At 33.6% G+C, this 8,209-nt stretch overlaps 1 pseudogene across 1 annotated transcript; it reads left to right on the top strand.

Moving 5' to 3' along the window:
- The first annotated feature begins 534 nt into the window (after positions 1 to 534).
- On the top strand, positions 535 to 6,116 carry LOC148855333 (purple acid phosphatase 4-like; annotated as a pseudogene). Its single transcript, XR_016113035.1, has 9 exons — positions 535 to 985; positions 1,366 to 1,522; positions 1,604 to 1,711; positions 1,821 to 1,954; positions 2,058 to 2,186; positions 4,590 to 4,657; positions 4,739 to 4,927; positions 5,667 to 5,749; positions 5,834 to 6,116. The product of XR_016113035.1 is annotated as a purple acid phosphatase 4-like (transcript).
- Positions 6,117 to 8,209: the final 2,093 nt, after the last annotated feature.

The raw sequence follows: 8,209 nt of genomic DNA, 5'->3' as shown, positions 1-8,209 counted from the left end.
GTTTTTATAGGGGAATCTGAGGCAAAATAAAAAATAAAAAATAAAAATAAAAAAACAAAAATGTAGGGAAGTAAGTGGTAGATCCCCTCTCGGCAACCATGGATCGGAGGTATGTGGAATTTACCTTATCAATTATGCCGGAAATAAAGGATTTCTTAATTGGGTTAATAAGTTGGGACGTTTCCTACACCACCAACCCTTTTTAAGCCAAGGAACAGGAAACACTGTAGATTAGCCACATATTGGAAATCTCAACTAACAATCTTATTTCTTTTAATATTGTAATATTGTCCATTAGAGAGGGCTCATCCTAGCTAGACACGGCTGAGAGTTTTGACCCCAAATTTTCTCATGAGTTCTGATTGTAGGAAGGAAAATATGTGGCTAATTTGGGGAAAAACCAACTTCCCACACTAAAGATTTCCGGTGGTTCAGCCTTCTTCACCAAACTACCTGATTAATATAACAAACTGATTACTGAATTTATGATATTTTATTTCTGTTCCTTAAAAATAAGCTGTTTCATATGTGAAATCCTGTGGGCGTGGAACTCAGAAGTAGGTGGCCTTCGTCCATCCATTGGAATTATTTATTCCCATCCCTGTCACCTTAGAAGTTTTTAATGTACATTTTATGGGTGTTATCCTGTTCTGAGTTGGTGTTAAATGTATAATATGTTGATTTCAACTCAGTAGACTTATCTAAGGACCACCATTGAAACGCTTCTCTCTATATAGAACTGCATTTCATCTCATCTCTTGTTTGCTTTCTTTCATCCCTCATCAGAGTCATGTCTGGTTTCTCCTACAAACCCATGGCTTTATTCCTTACCTTGATGATTATTTTGGGCTTATGTTTAATATCTACACTTGCCGAGCTCCAGCGTCTTGAACACTCACCAAACGCAGATGGATCACTTAGCTTTTTGGTCGTAGGAGATTGGGGCAGAAGAGGGGCTCATAATCAATGTGAAGTTGCTCACCAGGTCATTGAATTTTAATTTCTTTCTCTATTTCAATTTGTTGAACGTAAATATTTGGATGATTTATTGCTTTCTTTTCTTCTTCTAGAGTTCTTTTTGGGTACTTCTACGTTATTTTGAAGGACTTGTCTACTAAGTAAGAATTCATTTCCCTGTTATATATGCTTTTCAATATCTGTTCATATCCCTAAACAATTTAGTAACATATTTCCACTGAGAAAAGAGGATGATCGACTCCCTTTCCATTCATTTCTATTTTCTTTGTTTCTATCTTCCTTACTTTCTTATATGTGAAGTTATGGTTCCGTTTAGTCCTTCCTAGATGGTTATTACTAAGTATTAATTTCATGTGCTACGACATAACTTCTATTTATTGGCTATAGATGGGAAGGGTTGGATCAAAGCTCAACATAAATTTTGTGATCTCAACTGGGGATAATTTTTACGAAGAAGGGCTGAAGGGTGTTGAAGATACAGCTTTTGAAGAGTCATTTACCAAGATATACACTGATAAAAGCTTACAGAAACAATGGTACAGTGGTGAGTTCAAATTGTAATAGGTTAAGAATATTATCTTTTGAAAAGGTTTATTGTTTATAAGAACAGAAATTATTTATGCAGTTTTGGGGAACCATGACTACATGGGCGATGCGGAGGCAGAACTGAGCCCAAACCTTACACTCAAAGATAGCAGATGGCTGTGCTTGAGATCTTACATTGTTAATGCTAGTGAGATAACTCTCATGTGTAGAGCTTTTTCTGTAATTCCTCTCTTTGATAAAAATCTAAGAGGCCAACTGAGGTTATTATTATTTTTTTTTTCTTTCCTATTCGACAGAAATTGCAGAGTTTTTCTTCATCGACACAACCCCTTTTGCTGATGAATATTTTACTATCGACCCATCAGAAGATCAGGTCTTCGATTGGAGAGGTATTCTCCCTAGAAAAAACTATACTTCAAACCTTCTTAAGGTACATAAATAATTGTGTATGGGGCCCATTTCCATGACAGAGGAAAACCAGTCAGGTAAAGAATTGATTATGTATCATTCAATGGGTTTTAAATTGTGGATAGGATGTAGAGTCAGCTTTCAGAGCTTCAGCTGCAAAGTGGAAGATCGTCATTGGTCACCACCCTATTAGAAGCTTCGGGACTCATGGCGACACCCAAGAGCTCGTAGAGCAGCTTCTTCCCATTCTTCAGGTATGTAAAATCTCAGAGGTAGAAAGAATGCATTAATAGATTATTATCTCTGAGAATTACATCATAAGAATAAACTAAGAAGAATAAAACAATTCAAATCAAACTCTGTCTTAATTTATCTCAAGCACTTCATCTCAATCTTATCATAACTTGACCACTTTATTTTAATTGATCTTATTCCTTAACATGTAAAATCTCATAGAAGGTAGAAAGAATTCATTGATTATCAAATTTGAGAATTACATCAATTTCTTTTTTTGGTACATAAATTACTCCGATTGAGAAAGATAGAATCAATTCAATTCAAACTCTATGGGAATCAAATTTCTTAATGTGTTTCATCAAGGGAGTGTTCTATAGTGTGGTTGAGAAATTGGGTGGTTTGGTCTCAACCACACCAAACCATAGCAGAATAGGCATTCTTTACTGTGACCAAAACTTGGTAGTCTGAACCACACCACCAGACCATGCCATAGCAGAATAAGTGTTCTTTACTGTGGTCAAAATTTGGTAATCTGAACCACACGACACCTATATAGGTGTTCTGCAAGATGTTGTGTGGTTCAGGTCGCACCCTGTATTTTGTTTCTATGTATTTCATATACACAATGTAAGGTGATCTACACTGCCAATCAATTAAAAGTAATATTTGTTTGTGTTTATAAGCAAAGTGCAAATAAATAGTATGAATTAATTTAACACGTGATAAAAAATATAAACAAATTTAAAATTAATATTGTTTAAAAAAATAAAACATTAATAAGAATAAAAGTAATAAAATAAAAATGCTAATAATAAATTAAAAAGAGGAGGGTTTTAGCAAAAATAGTGGGGCAAGGCGCCTATAGCATCTTGGGACGCATAGATTTCGAAAAGTTACCCAAAAGAAAAAAAAATCACCACAATCAGACATCGGAGTGCAAAATTATGGCCTCACAAAGTTTGCATACACAGTTAGTGTGCAACCTATGACCCCGTCATCAGGTCAAATGGGTCAACAGTCCAATCGTCTAGGTTGGACAGTTTTAACCAAGTTAACAGTTTCCAACCGTCCACCGGGTCGAATGGGTCAATGGTCCAACCGCCCGGGTCAAATGGTTTTTGGCCAAGTCAACGGTTTTCAACTATCCACTGGGTTTTACTAAAATCGGATCAAGAATCTTGACCGGGTGATGGTTCAAATGGTTCAATCGACATGGTCAACAACAAATTGAAAACACTTCATAAGATAACTAATAAAATAAAATTGATTAATTATAATTTTAAATATTAAAAATGAGCCTATAAAGCACCATAACTAGTGTTGGGGTTATAGTACCCCGTGGCGTGGTTGAGGCTACGAGAAAAACCTATGGCTGATATCTGAGATCAAATCATGTCCCACAGCACATCCCCGCCGGGTATTGGGAACACTACTCTGTTTGAAGAGTGCAAACACTACTTCAATGTATATATATACCCTGCAAATTCAATTTTGCAGGCATTTTTACGTTAATGCAGGAGTGAACCAGCTAATATACCAACGAACCACCCCTCATCAGTTGGTACAACTTTGTACGTAGGCATTTGATAATAATGCATTTGTGTATTAAAAATAACAAAAATTATAAATTTCAATACATGTTTACACTCAAAGTTGATCAATTTTGAAAATGTTTGTTTCTAATCTTGGAATGTGTATTAATTCCTATCAAAACTAAAACTAAAAATTATTTGGCAAGAGTTCAAATTTATTTTTGCAAAATTAAACCAACTTTACATTTTTATGAACGAAACACATTTGTATTTATGCACTTCCTAAACAGTGCCTAATAGATCAAGAACAAACATAGGCAAGGCCAATGGACTTTTTCTAGCCGAAAAGATGATAAATGGGCCTCAGCGGGCCAAATAGAGAAGCACAATACCCCATGTATATACCATAGAATTCATTACAAATATACGCTTGTTATTGGGGTTGAAGCTGCAGTACAGAGAGCCTAACAAGCAAACTGAAAAATCTGTAGTATTATTACAAATATATAGAGTGTAAAACGTTGTGTTTTGTATTATTTTGTATCTACATATATTTGTACTCTTTTCAAATTGAGCCTTGAGTTGGAAGAGAGTATAACTTCTGCAGACAAATCAAAGTTTCAACCTTCTGACAGAGAAGGTAGAAAGAATGCATTAGCGTGATAATTATATAAACCGAGAAGGATTAAATCAACTCAAGTCAGAATCTATACCAATCAATCCTAATCCAACTCATCTCAATCTTATAATAATTCAACCACTTTATTATTATCTTATTCCCTAACAAGGCAATCAAGAGAACAAGACAGAGAGAGAATTAAAATAATTAATTAGTACCATAGCTATATATAATAAATTTTCTTAGTTAATCACATTATCAGTACTCAGGCCAACAATGTTGATATGTACATGAATGGGCACGACCATTGCCTGATGCGCATCAGTAGTCCAGTAAGGTAAACTTGTTTATAACTGTTGAGTTAATTAATATGTGCCAAGGTCAATTTTACAAAATGAAATTGGGGTGTGGAATGCAGTCCAATCCAATTTTTGACTGGTGGGGCTGGTTCAGAAGCGTGGATTTGTGATGCTGTCTTGAACAGAGATGGAGTGAAATTCCACTACCCCGGCCAAGGTTTCATCTCTGTATGACTCAGACTCATGCCAAGGTCGTGTTCTATGATGTCTTCGGCAAAATTTTGCACAGTTGGAGTGCATCCAAGAAGGTCTGTTCAGTCATGGGCTTCAACCTATAATAATTAAATTCACCTCAACTCTGCCTTAATTACAATTCATTAATTGAGGTCTGAATCGTCTCTGATAAAACTTTGTTTTATAGTTTGGTATGCATTTCATCGCAATACTGATACGGAAAACATGCTTATGTGAAGTAGAGACTGCAACAAATGGAGACTAAAACTTTAAACTTTGACTCATTAAAATAGCAAGAAAAAGACAAAAATTATTTTTTTGCCTGTCTTATTAATTAATCAAAATGAGTTCTACTATACTAATCACAAGTATATAATTCAATGGGGTTAAAATTCTTAATCATTATCAACGTAAAAATCGTGGAATTATTTGTTTAGTGATATTGGTTATATCAAATATAAGTGACCTATTATATAAAACTAATCAATCATGAATTATATTTAATATTAAAATGAGTGAGAAGGGATGGAAACCAGGTGGGTATAGGGATGGCAAACCCTATACGCACATGAAAAATAAAAAATTCAAAACCCTATCAAAGTGAGTTATGTCGCTTTTTGTGTTATCAATTGATTTGGTTTCACTTTATCCGGTTTGTTTTCTTGCTGATTTCTTTTCTTGAATGATGGAGCCTTAATTCATTTTTAGTACTTTTATAATTTATAATTAATGATAAAAACATAGAAATTAAGACCAGATTGGCGATTTATTTAGTTTTTTTTTTTTTTTGAATTAATTGTTCATTTTTGTCAGGAGAGGGGCTCCAACTGCATCTATTCTGTCTGCTTTGTATTTTTCTGTTATTACCTTAGGAGAGCGATGGGAAAATGTAACAGGTTAGGTTTTGTTTTTTGTTTTGTATTTCTTTCTTTCCTGCGATATATATGTTCAGATATGATGTGCTGAAACCTTTCCACCAGGAACGAGATTCTTCTCAACTTCCCTCCTCGCAGAGTCTCGAAACATCCCCAGTTCATCATCTCTTCTCGCCCTCCAATCTCTTCTCGCCCTCGTCGTCTTCCTTCTACTTCACCTTTGTAAGTTCTTATCCATATATTCCCATTGAAGAAACCAGTCATGGAATTTTACGAGAAAAAAAGACAACTGATGCTATTGATCTGCTTCATTCATGCTATTTTGTGAAGACAAACTCTTTCTACTTTTCCTTTATTTATACCTTTATAAATTCTGTAATGCTTATTTATGCTTTTGTAAGTCCAAAATTTCGTCCACTCTACTCACCTATCTCACGTGCAAATGCCTATAATGAAAAACCCTTTTGGTTTTTCATTTGTATGCTAAAACTAGAAATAAGAGGTCAACCCTTTTTTTGTGAGGTTCAAATGAACAGAGTGGGTGCTTCTTCTTCACCCTCTATTTGTGATCGGAAAATTTTTTTTCATCTCAAATTAATGGCTGTGATGAACTAGGTAGAACTCCAGACTTGTATATTCAAGGGTTCAAGACTAGGCGTGAGAAAGAAAAACCAAAAAACTAAATTGAATCGAAAATTCGGTTAACTAAACTGGTTAGTTCAGTTTTAGTTCGATATTTTTAAAAAATCAAAGGTACTGGTTTGATTTCGGTTAACCAATATATAAAACCGGTGGTTAATTGAACAATGAACAGACCGGTATACATATATCTTATATTATATATATATATATATATATTTTTTTTTTTATATATTATAAATTAATAAATGTATTATATATATATATATATATATATTTATAATATATAATATATTATTTATTATTTAAAATATAATATTATATATATTTAGTTTTTTATTATATATTTATATAATTTTTATAATATATATTGTAAAAACAAAATAAAACGACAAACAGACAAACCGAACCACCAATTAATCAAACCTGTCAACTTGCTAATCGATCGGCTTTGGCTCAATTTTGATTACCAGCTTTCCATAAACCGATCGGTCTCAAAAATAGGCCCATGGTTCAGTTAACCGAATCGTGAACACCCCTAATCAAGACCAATCTTTATATTATCTCATTTACAAGGTACAAAATTGTGGAATGAAAAAACCGGCATAATGGGATGACTTTTAACCATATTATTATATATCTTTGAAAACTAGTTTTATGATATACTGTATAACATCAATATATCTATACATCTATATTATTTATATAAAGCTGATATTCTCCTTGGTTTTGGTGCAGGTCATAAAAGCTAAATCAATAATATCGTATAGGTTAACCTATATTTCTACCCTTTCATCCCATCTTTACTCGTGCCTATCACATGCCAATGAAATAGTAAATATAATCAGTGTGCATTTCCCACCATCTCAAAGAGACGTGAGATGATGGAAATTCAAAAACGATTGTTTTATGTTTTTTCTTTTTTTAAAGTTTAAACATATGGGAAGGGCACTTTGGTAATTATAGCTCAACTAAAAAGGTTGAAATGAAAATGGTAATAGAGAAAATAGAGCTCTCTTTATCTCTTGGGGTTTTAGAAGAGTTCAATGCACCAAGGAGACCAAAAAGAACCTTCACCAATCTCTCTTCAAGTCTTCATTCTTGGTCAGATCAAGTGGGATTTTTCTCTTAAAATTATACACTTTTGGTTGGTTAGATATCTAGCATCCTAATTTTGTCATTTCTTTTCTATTTTTGATTTTTGCTGCAAGAAAAATACTATCTAGCCTATTTTTTATCTCTCAATTCTCTCTTTTAATTTTTTTGTTTTTTATAGATTAAACTAATTAATTTATTTCCCTTCTTCTAAACTCCTTGGTAACCAAAAATCTAGTATCAACTAATGGATGACTCATTATAAGATTGGTGAAATAATCTAAAACATATTATTGGTCATTTGATCAAGTTGAAAAATATTAATTTTGAAATTTAGACAACAAAAGGTTTATGGTTGTTATTTAATTAACTATTATTTTGTTGAATGCTAACTAATTATGTGCCACCCTTTTTGAGCCATTACACCTCAACTATGTCTCTAGTCTTTTTAAAAACTTGGAATAGATAGCATTGATGATGCGCAATCTAACTACTCCCAGATGTAGGACGATCTGGCTTCCAATTGGCAATGAATTGGATGAATCTGCAAGATAGTGAATCAGAGAACCTAGGGTGGCTAACTCGGCAAGGTCACTCCAATGCTTAAGTTAGTATATGTGAGCAGAATGCTTTGAGAATTCGAGAGCTTGAGAGCTAGAGAGTAGAGTGATCACACGTACCTGGGCCCTGGAGTGGTTGTTACTCTTATATAGATGAGTTTCCGTGGGTCTTACGAAACGGTTCTAG

The sequence above is a fragment of the Nelumbo lutea genome, chromosome 4 (genome assembly GCF_056320005.1).
Source record: "Nelumbo lutea isolate HS-2025 chromosome 4, American lotus-T2T, whole genome shotgun sequence".
Taxonomy (NCBI): Eukaryota; Viridiplantae; Streptophyta; class Magnoliopsida; order Proteales; family Nelumbonaceae; genus Nelumbo; species Nelumbo lutea.
The sequence above is the reverse complement of the archived record's forward strand: the minus strand, read 5'-3'. Positions and strand labels throughout refer to the sequence as shown.